Consider the following 16,067-nt stretch of genomic DNA (forward strand, 5'->3'; position numbering starts at 1 on the left):
AAAGATTTCTAAGTTCTATTTCTGCCCCCAATGTCCATGCATCTGAGGAAGTAGACTGAAGTTTACGAAAGCTCATGCTGCCAATTTCTTTCTTTCAGTTAATCTCGAAGGTGCTACAAGATTTCTCTACCCCCAAATATCAGTTTGCCTAGCTAGCAATACTCAAGATATATTCAGGTTAAATGTTTTACATATCACAAGGGGATATTGAGCATATTGTTGTTGAATTTGAATCTATTTCACTCCCAGTTTCTGGACACAAAAATAAAGCCCCTAATCCAAGGCTGTGGAAATCTCTTGTCCAACTCAATAATTCTCTTGAGCCTTATAAAAAAGGGGCATGAGAGAGATGAAATTTTAAGCCTGTTAAATATAGTGCAACCAATACTATGGTTTAAGCCCAGTAGCTAGTCCCAATTATTAGAACAGACCTACTAAATCAATGGGATTTAAATAGGTATTCACTCAATATTTGGTTCAGTAGGTTCACTCTGATTCAGTTTGAAGAGTTAATCTGACTTGAGGGGGTGAAGATAAAAATTTTTTCTTGGAAATTGTCTGAAAAGTAAGTCATAATATGCAATGAAATGGAATCAAACACTATTTGCATCCTTTAGACTGTTCTCATGCAGAATTAGAATCAGTCCAGGAACTTATGGGGTAATTATTTATGAATCTGTACATGCATAAATTAACTGGCCTTAACTTTTCATTGGAGTAGCTGGATCCTTGGATTTAATTATTGCAAAAACAGACAAAGGCCTGTGCATAGCAGCCATTGCTAAGGAAGACAGTGAGACAAGTTCCTGTGAATTGGATCCTTTGTGTAGACGGTTAGGTCATTACAATGACTGCTTTTTCTGATGAGCACTATAGCTAAAGAGGTTGTTTAATCTCTCTTTAAACAACCTTCAGATCAATTTTTTTCTTGAGAAAGCTGTAATATTGCCAGAGTTCTTGCTTTGTGCTTTATTATCTTGTATCCAGGATAAACTTTTATGTGATCTGAATAATCAATCAGAGCTGCATGTATAAACTGAGGCTATCCTACTGTCAGGAGTCTTCCTTGTAAATGAGGACTTGTAGGAACAGCCCAAGCACTTTCATTTCTCAATAGCAGGCTCAGTGCCAAACCAGAAACATGAACTCAACTGGCATCTCCATGCTAGACACAAAATCAATGGAACTTATTTCTCCACAATGATTTCTGTGTATGGGATACAACTGTTGGCAGTGTTGTTCATGCTGTGCATGATTATTCCCACTGACAAAGAAAGGAGAAGTTCTTTTCAAATTGCAGGCCCCTGTTTCAAACACAAATTGCTCTCTCTCTGGATTTCATTTTCTGTTACAAGGCCAAGGCCAACTCTTGTTAACTGGATTATTATGCCAATGTAAAGAGGGTTTTATTTTGTATTCTGGATGTTGCAGATGGAGGTATCCAGTGCCTTGTTGCAGGAAGCACCCAGTGCCTTGTTTTGGTTGCCTGTGCAATGGCAGCTGCCATACTGGAGGTATCTAGTGCCCCCATGTCCAAAAGTTTTGCTTGCTGTGTAGTGGATTATGACATACTGGATGTATTGTGTACCTCCTTGCAGATGGTTTTACTTGGCTTTGCAATGGCAGCTGGAGGGCACCAGTCACATTTCTATCCCTGATCCACCAGTCACCAATTGGCTGTGAACATGAACCAGGAAAGCTCTTTCACACTATTACCCAACTAGCTACTTTTCCCCTACTGGAACTCCATTTTAAGTATGTTGGTGGAAGGGTGTGCTCCCCCAGGTTTTTAATATGCTAGCAATGCTGTTCAGGCTGTTCATAAGAGGCCCTACTTCCACACTTCAACTGCTATTGTTCAGCTACCTCTCTTTTTCAGTGAGGAGGCAGATCAAAAGAGTCACATAATGCAGGGCTGTGAAGATTTTCAGATGGCACCTTGCAAGCTGTTACTAGTCAGTTAAGAAAGTGCTAGACTGGACTGAGCCATAATCAGAGGTCACCAAAAATGGCACAGGGCATTTTGCTGCCTCCAGTGGAGTAGAAAAGGACAAATTTCCCAACCTATCCTGATAAAGGTCCATAACATCAAATGCCATACAGATTACTTTGGCACAAACCCCTCTTAAGCACCTTTCCTCCTTCTGTAGCACTAAAATAGCAACACACTAAATAGTAATAATTTGCTGTGGTTTGACACCAACCAAAATCTGCTGTCTGATTCAGCTGCCTCACTCTGCCTAATCATAGGATCCTGGACAACACTTGTGTTGTTTTCACCCTTGTATGCATGGAAGATCAATGTCATAATCTTCAGAAAAGAGCAGTCAGGCACCATCATGCCTTGGCCCAGTGGCTGGTGAGAGGCCCAACCTCCACACTCCAACTGCTATTTCTCTGGCCTTTGAGGGAGTGAAGAGCAGCCAGCATCTGCAGAACTTAATCCTTCCTCTTTTCCTTATGTGTCATGTCATATTTAGATTATAAACCTGAGTGTAGGAGACTGTTAAATTTATAAGCTGTCCTAGAGGGCATTTTGGCTTAAGAGCAGGATATAAATACTTTAAATCAATCTACCTATCTAAACAATCAACACATAGAATTCTCACACATGCCAGCTATCCATCCACTGTCTGTGATACCTGCCCTAGATGTTTCTTCTTTGTAGTAGACAGCAATGAGTCACCATTTCAAATTGTCCACAATGGCACTGACTATATAATGTAGTTGCACTCCAGGTCATTGTGGCAAATGTGAAATATTTTCATATAGCTACCTGCCTCTGCTACCAGCTAATTTTCTGGAATGGGACAGTCTTTGGGAAGAGTCCACTGAGATCCTATTGCCTGGGGCCAGCCCTGTGTTCATTTCTTTCATATTCAGCAGTCTGAAGATTCAGCCAAGGTAAGGGCTGTTCGACAGTGGAACAAACTCCCCCCTAGTGTAGTGGAGTCTCTTTCCTTAGAGGTCTTTAAACAGAGGCTTGATGGCCATCTGTTGGGGATGCTTTGATTGAGATTTCCTGCATGGCAGGGGGTTGGACTGGATGGCCCTTGTGGTCTCTTCCAACTCTATGATTCTATGATTACAAGACAATAACTTAAAAATCTGTTTTTAATCTCCCACAGATTAAATAGATATGGAATGGACTGCATTGTGTTTCTTCTGTTTAAAGCAATTACTCATTATCAGGACCTGCTATGCAGATACTTCGGGTACAAGGTTTAGGGATGAATGTATAAATTACAGGCAAAAAGGACAATGAAAGCTGAACACGAATCTGAGGAAGTACGCTGAAGTCCATGAAATCTCATGCTACCAACTTCTTCCTTTCAGTTAAGTCTCAAAGGTGCTACAAGATCCCTCTGCATGCTGATTTTCAGATTAACATGGGTATACCTTTGAATTCTGTTGATAGGAAGCATTTGTCACACACAGCAAAAACCCCATTTGACTCCCTATTTCTCTACCCCCCCTTTTATTATTGTTAACATGAACAATCTATTTTACAATCAAAGTAATAGACATTCAGAAAATAAAAATATAGAAAGAAAGAAAAGGGAGAAAAAATAGAGAAAGAAAACTTATTTTGTAGGCAGGTAGGTAATTGCCTCCCAATTATTACAGGTTAGGACATAGTAATGACTATTGGCTAAACCTCTCTGACATGATGCAGCCATAACTTCAGTAGCCACCTGGAGAGGAGAAAGAGTTTGGTTCAATTTTCATGTCCATTTGTTGCTTGGTTACAAGTCTGGCAGGGGCAGGAACTACGTTAAATTATTACTTCCATACATTTATTCATGTCAGTGAGTGTTTCATTTGCCCAAAGTGGATAAAGTTAAATGCATCAGGTTTGGACCTGAAGTACCTACACAGCAGGACCTGATAATGAGTAATTGCTGCAAACAGAAGAAGCACGTATATACCAGGATTGTTAAAATGACACACCTTTTATTAGAGATAGTGCATGGATACAAAATACAGATTCATAAAAATGTCACAGTATAATTGCAGCACACTGTGTCACAGCTGGGCAAACTTCCATTGGTCTGATTCATAATTAGTCCAAGAATAATCTGAATAAAACAGGTGCCAGAACAATTAATATAGTTTTTCCCCCAATTATAAATTAGAGCAAACCTTTTAGAAAGGTTTGTTGAGGGAAGGGTGAAGTGGGGCAGGGGATTGAATTGGCCTAAGGTATACTTGTGGGGGGAAATTCAGCCTCCTAAACCCCAAGAGTTGTCCATCTTGTTTTAGATCCTGTTAAAAATATTGTCAGTGATATACCAGAAGCTTTCTTTATGCCTCAGTGTAACCTGCACTCTCATGAAGCTTGTTATCCCCAGTATCTTGGGCCCGTTACAGACCGCTGAGAAGTGGCGGTCTGCCGCCGCCGGCGGTTGCAGTGTCCGGGAACCGCAGCAGCCAAACGGCGTGGTTCCCGGACGCTGCAGAGAAGGAGCGCGAAAAACACGCTCCTTCATGGGCCCCGAAGAGACGCCATGAGATGCTAGTCGCGCACTCGCGGCGTCACTTCTGGGGCGTGACGTGCGGACACAGAGCGTCTGCTATGTCAAAATGGTGGCGGCCATGTGGAACGGCAAGCACGTCAGGAAGTTCCGCCCCTCACGCGTAATGACGGCGCCTCATGGGCCCTTCTGTAATGCACCTTAGTCTGTTTAAATAATACTTCCCATAAGCAAAGTAGCCTAGAAGGGCTGGAGACATTATGGAAACTTTAAGTACTTTGGGCATTCCTGAACCATTTTATCTGTACATCTCTGTGAAGTCTGCACCCTTTCCAGTGTGAAAGCTCATCACTCGTTTGCAGGAAGTAGCAAGGTATGAGGGTGAGTGAAAAACACACACATTTTTGGTAGGAAAACAATATCGTGTGTGTGAGCATGTCTGTCCAAACACAGTCCAGGCAAGCAGAGAAAGGCTTGTTGCTACACAACTGATAGCAGAAACATGGCACCTGCTAATGACAAACAACACAACAGAGCAGCTTTCAGTACAGCAGTTACTTTGATTAAAAAGCAAAAGCCTTAAGTCCCAAACAGAGTTCATTCACAGTCTTCGAGTCCGGCAAGAGAGTTCAACAATAAGCAAGTCAGGTAAATGGTACCTGAAGTCAATAACACAGGTACAGCACAGAGTTCAGGAACACTACAAGGAGCCAGGTAGACCAGATTATCTGAGACAATGCCTGGAGGGCAGGGCTGTGAATTTATGGATCAGCAGCTCAATGCAGCAGCTGCCTAATTAATTGTTGCTTCCTAAAAATGCTGTGAGACCTCCTCAAACACTCCCTTTGTAGTTTCCACTTGGTGAAGGTAGCTATGAGTAAGTTGTTATCTGTATCTGAATGGACAGAACTCTGCCAGAGCTAGTACTTCACTGAGTCTGTGTCTGAGATGTGCGGCTCTAGAACCTCCTTGTGTTCTGATTATTAGCATGTCCCAGCAAGTCTACTGCTTCAGTCTCCAAGTCAGAGTCCCTTTCCATGTTCTGGAAGCAGGGCATGACAGTGTGTGCAAAACACATCAGTTTTGAAAAAAAAAGGAACCACGGCCTAAATCCTACTGTTAGATCTGACTACAATAATCCCATTGAATCACTTGAATTTACTTATATGTTTACTTGACCAAGCACTCGGCGGTTAACTCTGTGGGTCTGCTTTTGCTCAGAGTAAACAACAGGATTCTGGCCTCTTTGTGTTTCTGGAAACAATGAGAGGGAGGTGTTGCATGAAAAAAAGGTAAGCTCTTTTTTTGCACAAAAATACAGTTTTTGTACAAAAAGAAATCTAGAAGCATACTTTTTTGTTATTGAAAATTACACATTGATCAAAGAACACTGCAGGCTAGGAGTTGCTGTTTGTCAACTTTAGTCAACCTCAGAGAGGAATTAACTATCAGCACCCAGCTTTGAAGGAAAGAATTGGCAAGAGAAGCCAGGACCCATGCAGAGGGGTCATGGAAGACGTCTCTTGCCCAGGATCAAGGAAAGGGAGACAAAGACTGTGGAGTAGGATGTTCTCATAGATGATACTTTGTATGAAACCCGCTACATTAACTGTGCTAAATAAATAAATAAATAAATAAATAAATAAATAAATAAAAATCAAGCACTGTTGTTTTATATAAAGCATTTTTGAAGACTTAGCATGAGGTTATAGACTTTTTAAACTCTCTCTCTCTCTCTCTCTCTCTCTCTCTCTCTCTGTGTGTGTGTGAGGGGGGAATTCTCCCAGGTGGGAGGAATGTCACATTATATTATTATGGACTAAACCTGTGTGAAGGATTTGTATTGCTGCTGTGTTTTAAACAAAGAAAGCTTAAATTTTAAGGTTGTTGAATTCCAAGCTGGATCCCCAATTCTCTGCTTGCCTGCTGTAATCTCAGAGCCCTAAGAATACAGAAAACCCTGCAAATGAGAAGCACATCTCAATATGAGAAGCATGTCTTAATATTAAAACAAGTGGTTTAATCCACTGCAGGTAAAAAGGCTCTTAATATCTACTATTGAGAATGCCAAGAGCTTAACAGTCAGTCACGCAACACAGATTGAAAACCCCCAAGACCCAACCACATTATTGTTTTGCTGGAGGTAAAAAGCTCTGTGCTTATCTTCGTGATGAGAAGAGGCTGTTGAACTCTGACTGGTAGTTCTCTTGCTTTGCAAAAGCTGATGCAACACAGAAGACTCGACAGAATGAAGCACTCAAGTCAAAAGTGCACAGCCAGGTGAAATCTGCAGGCATTTCATTATTATGAAGGCCTTCCGCAAGGGTCTATATTTTACTTTGACCCCAAATGAGATTCTATCCAAGAAGCAAATACTGCCCTAAAATGCAGTATTTTCAATGCCATTCTGCCAAGCAGCAAACATTGTTCTAAAATGCATATTTGCAATTCTTTCTCAGACTCAGATTATTCAGTCCCACGAAAACAGAAGGGATATTTTTGTGAGAGCAAATTGGAGGCATTGGAGAGAAGCTACCATGGAAAATAGAGGTCATTTGTAGGCATTGGCCATAGAATAAATGTGTTGATCTTCTTCTTGTCTTATAGGGTTGTAATCTATAGATAAATTATTGCTAGTGATGTTGCCCAACCTTGGAATTATCCGATTCAAAGTGAATACTTGCTTAAGGCCTAATGCAATACAGAGCTGTTTGAAAAAGTAAAGCAGGGCTGTCAACATACTCATATTGAGCTTTCTAGGTATGGTAAATCTCAGTTTGTCCAAATTCCAGCTAAGGTCCAAACAAATCTTACCAAATGCTCCCAAAGGGAGATTTTAAAGGTTCAGTACACATAACAAGCCATTGTGTCTTGGGATAGGTGGCAGTGTTACATCTAAATAAATGCTAAAACAGGGGTGGGATTTTAGATGTTGATAAACAGGGATGGGATTTTAGATGTTGATGGACTGCAATTCCTAGCATTCCTCACTATTGCCTATACAACCCAGAGTTGCTAGAACTTGCAGTGCAACAACATCTGGAGGGTGGCATGATTCTCACTCCTTTGCTAGAGAATGCAATGAAATCAGTGCTTGGAAGGACAGATTTAAACTTAAATAAAATAACTACCTTTTTGGTAACAAGGGTATAATGGTGCAACATCTCAAAAATAATGCAGTGAATGGAAAAAAAGCTACCGGTGGAAAAAGGATCATTTTCTACTTACTTTTCAAAGGTACCTTTAATGACATTTTAACTATTTTTTTAAGTTTTAAGCCATTTCCATATCATTCCTATTTTTTAAAAAATAACAAAAATAAGAGAGTCCAACTAATGTACTAATGCTAAATTACTTTTTAAATGTTGTATTTGAATTACTCACTGAAACATTACAATGTGTAACAGGAACAAGTTACTTTGACAAAGTAAATCCCAATCTCTGAAAAATATTATACTGGCTGAGGAGATATATCCATGTTAGTCAGTCTTCTGGAAATTTATGGCCCGTTACAGATGGGCGTAAAATACGTCCTGGGGACATACTAGGATTAGGGAAAGTGCATGCCTTACGCAATCACCTAACCCTAGTACGTCCCCAGGACGTACAAAATAGCGGTGCCCTATACACATACGGGCCACCATTACGCCGTCATGAACGGGCCACCTCCAAACGGGGCGGTGCGGACGTGACGTCTTTGCGCCGCGTGAGGGCGCATAGAGCGCCCTTTCCATGGCGCTAGAAGGAACTCCGAAACGGAGCTCCTTCCGCGATTTGCGTCACTGGCGCAGATTTTAGATGGCTGCACCAGCGACGCAAGGGAGAAAGGGGCTGAGTGGCCCCTTTCTTCTCCTCCCCTCTGCTGTCAGGTGTCCTTGCGGCATGAAGCCCCAAGGACACCCCTTTCCAGGCTGTGGGAAAGCGGCCTGGAAAGCGGCCTGGAAAGCAGCGGATCGCGGCCTTGGAGGCTGCCGCTCTGGCAGCTGAGGCCCCGATCTGGCAGGGAAAGGAGCACCTACAGGCCGCCCCAAAGGGCCGGTCTGTAACGTGCCTATTTTACTTTATAGATGACCAGAAGACATCTGAGATACCTAGAAGTACAGCTAGGCACTCTGAGGTTTGGCTCCAAGACTCCCTGTGAATACCAAAATCAGTAGATGTTCAAGCCCCATTAAATACAATGTTCTAGTGAAATTTGGAATGCATAATTTTTTAAAAAAAATATTTTCAAGCCATGGATGCTTAAATCCATGGATAAAGAACCTGTGGATACAGAGAGCCAATTGTACAGGGAAAAGGCTTCAAAATCCTCCTAAGTGCCAATGTAATGTGGAACTTCCCATTACTTATTGTTATCAGAGAATATCTAATGAAAGGCAGATAAGAGGTAGATGATGATAAAGGCCTAGTATCACTGGCCCTGTCATTTAACAGAGTGAGACAGCTGTCTTGGGTAGCAGATACTGGGAAGGCATTTTCGTGGTAACCTTATAAATACTGTTTCTAAGCTTCCTAGCTATTTTTCTTTGCCAGAAGACAGAACCACAACTTGTTCTCTACTACTAGCTGATTGCTTTTGGTGTGGTGAATCAGAAGACGACTCAGGGAGCTATTCAGACCACCACTTTAAGTGTTACAGGGATTTGTAGATTTACACGATCTTTAGTCTTCTCTGCCACAGTGCTAGTGCCTCACAAAACTACAAACTACAAATCCTAGGATTCTATAGGATAGAGCCATGGCAGTTTATAGTGGTGAAAAAATGCATTCGTTCTACAAGGTTGATATACCCTAGGACTTGGAAGGGCAGCTGTGAAGGACCTAGTCAGGATCAATGAGTAAAAATATATTGCTGAATACTAAAGCTAGGATGGTCCACACCATAGTATCCCCATCTCTCTATATCGTTCTGAAAACTAAATAATGAAAAAAGCTGATAGGAAGAAAATCAATTCATTTGAGATGTGGTGCTGGAGATGAGTTCTACAGATACTGTGAAATGCTAAGAAAACAATTGCATGGGTCCTAGAACAAATCATGTCTGAACTCTCCCTAGGAGCAAAAAGCATTAGCGATAGCATTTTCATTTCTATACCACTTAATATTGAACTCAGCACTCTCTAAGTAGCTTACAATCTGAGGGTAGTGGAGTCTCCCTCCTTAGAAGTCTTTAAACAGAAGCTGGATGGCCATCTGTCGGGGATGCTTTGATTGTGATTTCCTGCATGGCAGGGGGGTTGGACTGGATGGCCCTTGTGGTCTCTTCCAACTCTATGATTCTATGGTAGGGGAACATCACACAGGAGGCTTACTGTGAATAAATCACCATGAAACCATCAGAAATTCTTTAAAAAAATGTGATTGGGGTTCACACCTTCGTGAGCTTCTCCTGTCAGTAAATCATCATGGATGCGTCAGTGCTCTCTTGTCCTGTGAGTAAAGCATCCTTGGAGCTGCCATTTGGCAATAACATGATCTCTTAGACTCATAGAATTGTAGAGTTGGAAGAGACCACAAGGGCCATCCAGTCCAACCGCCTGCCATGCAGGAAATCTAAATCAAAGCATCCCCGATAGATGGCCATCCAGCCTCTGTTTGAAGACCTCTAAGGAAGGAGACTCCACTACACTCTGAGGGAGTTTGTTCCACTGTCGAACAGCCCTTTCTGTCAGGAAGTTCCTCCTAATATTGCGGTGGAATCTCTTTTCCTGCAGTTTGCATCCATTGTTCTGCGTTCTAGTCTCTGGAGCAGCAGAAAACAAGTTCGCTCCCTCCTCAACATGACATCCCTTCAAATATTTAAACAGGGCTATCATATCATCTCTTAACCTTCTCTTCTCTAGGCTAAAAATACCCAGCTCCCTAAGTCGTTCCTCATAGGGCATGGTTTCCAGACCCTTCACCATTTTAGTCGCCCTCCTTTGGACACTCTCCAGTTTCCTCAATGTCCTTTTTGAATTGTGGCACCCAGAAGTGGACACAGTATTCCAGGTGAGGCCTGACCAGAGCAGAATAGAGTGGCACTATTACTTCCCTTGATCTAGAATGGAGGCTCCAAGGATGCTTTACTGACAATTTACTGACAGGAGAAGTGTGTGGGGGTGTGAACTCCGATCACGCTTTTTTCATGATATCGGACGATTTCATGGCAATTTACTCATGGTAAGCCTCCGATGTGATATTCTCCGTAGTTAACAACAACAATTTCTGTTAATGTTATTTGGAATATATGGTTGCAAAGTACCATACCCCAGTGTTAAGCCTGTGATTACTGAGAAGGAATCACCATTCTGAAGTAAAAGGAAACTTACAGCACTGTCTTGGAAAATCCATTTCTAGACAGTGCAAGATAATAAAGTTTGCTAAGCATATTTACAGATGCCCCTATGTTTGGTTTCTAAGTATGTATGCAGTTTTGTGGCAACCATCCTATCCACCTCTCTCTAGCAAAGGGAAGAAGAAACAGGAAGTGAGCTTATAGGAGAAAGGGAAAGGAAGAATTTATTGCAACCTATAAAACCTAGACTGACTGCAACTTCCCAGAGGGCCTTTTCTGCAACTGCTCCCACGCTGTGGAACGGCCTGCCAGACAAGATCCGTCAAAGCTATCAAGAAAGCTATCAAGATGGATCTCTTCCAGCAGGCCTTTCCAGAATAAACTACTTGGCCATGTGGTGATTGCCCCCCTCACCCCCCGCACATATATATTATGACTCTGCCACTTTTGTTGGTTTTAATTGTTATGCAATTTTAAATTCTATACTGTTTAATTGTCTTTTAAGGAGGGATATTTTGTATATATGGATGTATTTTAACTCTTGTAAGCCACTTTGATTGTTTTTAACAAAAAGCAGGATAGAAATAAAAGTTTTATTTATTATTATTGTGGCAAAACCAGAGGATGAATCTCAGAAAGAGCAAAACATTCCCCATAGCTTGATAAAAGGGTTCGTTTATTTGAAATATCCAAAGAAAAAGAGATCCAGCCCCAGACATCTGAAATACTCTGTTCTAGATGTTTCCATAATACCCATGCCTCCCAAAATAGATCTTTGAAGTGCAAAGACTCTATCGAGAGCAGCAATCTTAGAAAAAAGCATTAAAAAGGGAGCCAGGCTAAAGTCATTATTTAGTAGTATTGTGACCAACCCCTTTGACACTGGTCAAAACAGCAAACAGGTTTGTCATCTAAGGAAGGCAGGCACCAAGTCAGCCTTTCCTTCTCATTTTCTTCATTTTCTGTTCCAGTAGATGGTTGAGTGGGAACATTTTTGCTAAAGGTTGATTTTTCAGTGTTGCCTTCTTTCTAGTTCATTAGAAATGAGTTTCAAGAACAGAAAAGAGAGATTTGAGCATGGCCCATTTGGTAGAATGAATGGGTATGCTATCAATAATGTCATTGCACATGATGAATTTGAAGGGTGCCTCTTTCCAATCAATAGTATGCTCAGTCATGTAATAATGTGGGGATAGTTACTCTGGGACAAGTTACTGCAGTGCACAGTTTTGTACTTCTCTACACATGGATCTTTCTGACTGAAAGTTAAAATGTCTGGTGAATGCATCTGGTTTCAGACTATTTTATTTATCTTCATCTCACTGTTGTCTGTTCTGATTCACATTAGTTATTTGAGGTCAGAATCTGGAAAAATTATATTTGTACCTCCAATATTTCACAGCTGAAAACTGGGATGTGTGTGGTCAAACAATACCAGATTGTGGTCAAGAGGGCAAAAGTTATTAATGAGGAAGAACAAACAAGATAGGAGAAGTTTTTTTGTGGGTTTTTTTTTTTTTGGGGGGGGGGGGCTATATAGCCATGCACTAGAAGAGTGTATTCCTGATGTTTCGCCAACATCTGTGGCTGGCATCTTTAGAGAAATAGCTGGCATCATCAGAGAAAGATAGGAGAGGCTATAGCAGTTTGCATTTTCCTAAACCCACTGGGAAGGACAAGATTCCACCCCTCCTTTCTTTTAGCCTCTGCTGAGTTAATATTGTGCAAACTACTCACTTTGAAGCTATTTAAGGCACACCAAAAGCAGTGTGCCAGTGCTGAAACGAGGGTTCCAGTGTGCACAGCAACCACACACTCTGGAACTCTAGTCCGTACGGGTGGCACCATCATGGCAGTGTCCTCTCCACATGGGCACCGCCATGATGACGCTGTCGCCATGCAGCATCTGCACGTTGCTACACATTGCGTACATCATGAGTGCCCCAATGGCACACTCATGACATATGCAACATGCCAAAAAAAAAAAAAAAAAAACCCGGAAGAATCGGGTTCTTTTTACTGTGGAGGGACTCTGTGCAGTTTGGCGCTATGGTGTCCTTCTGCAGTTAAAATGGATGAGTTCAGACTGCCGTTTTGGGGTGGTCTCTACTGCCCCTAAGTAAGCCAAGGGTAAAGAGGAAAATGGGAGGAGAAGAGAGAAACTGGAACATTTTAAAAGCAGATAGAAAAAAAAGTGGGACAATAGAGGATTGATCAAGTTTGTCTCTGCAAGCTGGGACACTTGGAGGCTATGTACCTGTTTGGATTATGAAATTCTGCCTGTAGAATTCTGGGAGTTGCAGTCCAAAATTGCAGTCCATGGTGTTCTTAGGTTTTTTGTAACAGGTGATGCCAATGGGACTGAATATGCAGGGAAAGCTAAGACCTGCAGAAACCTTTGTTTCCCATACCAGGATGGAATTTTAACTTGAAAACCAGTTACAGTGAAACAGAACGAAGATAATAGCAAGACAAGCTGGATACAACAAAGTAATCTTTGCAGGGTTTCATATGGCCAGCATCATGTTTAAATCAGGTCACTGGTTCCTATGCATGCAGCATTAACCACAGAAATGTGGTATATAGTGAGACCAAAACACCTTGGAGGTCAAGTGCTATATACATAGCAACTGGTGTTTTGGCTTCAATAAGAAACAGTTTGTGTGGGACCTTGGATAGGTAAAATTATTTGACATATTCAGTGTCACTTTGAACTCAAGGCCACCAATCTTGGAATCTATTGCTGTCTAACTTGTATGTAAATACCTCTATGAGAACCAGTGTGGTGTAGCGGTTTGAGTGTAGGACTAGAACTCTAGAGATCAGGGTTCGATTCCCCACTTGGCCATGGAAACCCACTGGGTGACCTTGGGCAAGTCACACTCTCTGCCCCAGGAAAGGACATGATAATTTTAATATTGTCATATGTTGGAAATGGCTTGAAGGTGCACAGCAACAAACAAACAACAAATACCACAACAGAAGCAGAAATGGAGTTGCACATGTGGTGACATTTTGAACAGATGTGCATTGTGTATGGAGGTTCGTGCATATTTGGTTGTGTATTCAGTTACACATTTGGTGTCTTGAGTCAGTTGTGAAGTACTGATTTTGAACACAGGGGTTGTGTAGCACAATTAACACATAGATCCACATAGGTAGATTAATGCAACCCTATTGCATAATCTTAGTACAAGTGTTCCTCCCACATCTCTGTTTCCAGTCTGATAAATATTTTAAACATATTGGCTGAGATTTTACATGGGAGGGGTAGCTACAATGATGTAGCTACAATCCACTTCTTCTTCCAAACCCCTAAAACCTGTCTTAAAAACATAGCAACTATACTAACTGAAGGAGTTCTGTGGTGTCAGCAAGTAAGACACTGAAGAATTATGCATTGAACTCCCTGCCATTAGCAGTGGCAGGGACCCTGTAGAACCTATTGTAAATGCATGTCACAGTGCAGCTCACTGGTGGGAGGGGGCTGTGTTCATCAACCTTCAGTACCCCATGGTGGTCTTCCAATCTTTCTACAGCCCTCTATCTTTCCTAGCATTGTCTTTTCTAATGAGTCATGCCTTCTCATGATGGGGCCAATGTACAACAGCCACAATTTAATCTTATTGGTGTGAAATCAAAGGCTTTCATGGCCAGTGTCCATAGTTTTCTTTGGGTATTCCATGCTATGTGGCTATATTCTGGAAGAATTTATTCCTAATGTTTCACCTGCATCTGTGGTTGGCATCTTCATAAGGTGTTGGTATGGAAGTGGTGGGGTATATATATACCTGCGTGACCCTTGGTTGGGAGGAAGGGATTTACATGTTAATCTGTGTGTTGGTCTGTTGTTGAATGGCAAGGTCTCAGGGTGGGAGGATATGCAAGGTGGATGTGTGCCTATTAAATCAGAAATCCATTGTCTGCAGGGAAAGTCCCGACCTTGAGTGGTGTTCATTTCAATGAACTGAGTCTTTTGGCATTCTTCAGGGCTGGTATTCAAACTTTTTTTATTTTCAGTGTTTCTTCTTTCCTGTTGAAGTTGTCAAGGTGTTTGTGGATTTTAATGGCCTCCCTGTTCATTCTGATTTGGTAGTTGTTGGCATGATCCAGAATTTCAGGGTTTTCAAATAGCATTCTATGTCCAGGTTGGTTTATGATGTGTTGTGCTACTGCCAATTTTTCTGGCTGGTTCAGTCTGCAGTGTCTCTCATGTTCTTTGATTTGTGTTTGGACATTGTTTGTAGTTCATGTTTGTAGACCTGTCCACAGCTGCAAACCTCTGCAGCAATGAGAGGGTCTCTCTTGACCTTCGCTGAGTGTAGCATTTGCTGGGTTTTCTTGGTCTGTCTGTAGATCATTTTGAAGTTGTGTTTCCTCATCAGTTTCCCTATTAAAAAAAACTCCAACCATCACCCGGGACAAAAAAGAGCACAATAAAAACACTGGTAGACCACATAAAAAGGATCTGTGAACTCCACTTCCAGGAAAATGAATCAAAGCACCTAAACTGGGCTCTACAGGCTAACCTTTACTCCAGCTCAGACATCAGAAGATCTGCCAGACCCAGAAAAAAACACAGGAGTGAAGACAAACAACCAACTCAACAACTGTCCAATGCTTACATCTATACATGGTGATGGGGAACACAGTGAATTGGATAATTCTAACTTTAGTGTTCAGTTGTGTATCTTTACACTTTAGAGTCTTGTCTAGTTCTTGTGTAGCTTCCCTTCCCATTCCTAGTCTTCTTATTCCTTGATTGCAATCTCTATTCAGTACAAAGTTTCATCCTAGGTACATGAACTTTCACTTGAATGATTTCTTAATTGTTTAGGTTGAATTTATGTAGGTCCGGCATGGTTATTATTCTCCTTTTCTTTATGTTCAGCAACAATCCTGCTTTTGCACTTTCTTCTTTGACCTTACTTACCATATATACTTGTCTATAATTCTAAAAATGTATGCCCAAATACTGATCCCAAAATTCCAGGTCGACTTATTTATGGTCATTATGATATTGTGATAGCAGCTCTTTCAGATTTCCCCATGAGATGGAAGAGTTTCTTTTTCTCTTGCGCCAAGCAGAAAGAGTCCTGAGTGATTAATTCCTTTTAAATAAACAAACAGGGATCCTCTCCTGCCTGCGCTGTCTGTCTGAAACCAATGTTACAAACAGCCTCAATTAGAGTCTCTTTTGCTGTATGCACACATATACACACTGAGGAGCCTCCATGTTTTACCCTTGACTTATCCATGGGTCATGCCAAAATCCATAATTTTGGCCCCAAAACCTGCCCTCAAGTTATACGTGA

General features: G+C 41.5%; 1 protein-coding gene across 1 annotated transcript in view; it reads right to left on the bottom strand.

Moving 5' to 3' along the window:
• LOC149324177 (netrin receptor DCC) overlaps positions 1 to 16,067 on the bottom strand; it is a 227,729-nt gene that overhangs the window by 28,177 nt on the left and 183,485 nt on the right. The gene's annotated exons all lie outside the window — the stretch shown is intronic.

This window comes from Sceloporus occidentalis, unplaced genomic scaffold (genome assembly GCF_023333645.1).
Source record: "Sceloporus occidentalis isolate IW3139 unplaced genomic scaffold, rSceOcc1.0.p SCAF_1, whole genome shotgun sequence".
Taxonomy (NCBI): Eukaryota; Metazoa; Chordata; class Lepidosauria; order Squamata; family Phrynosomatidae; genus Sceloporus; species Sceloporus occidentalis.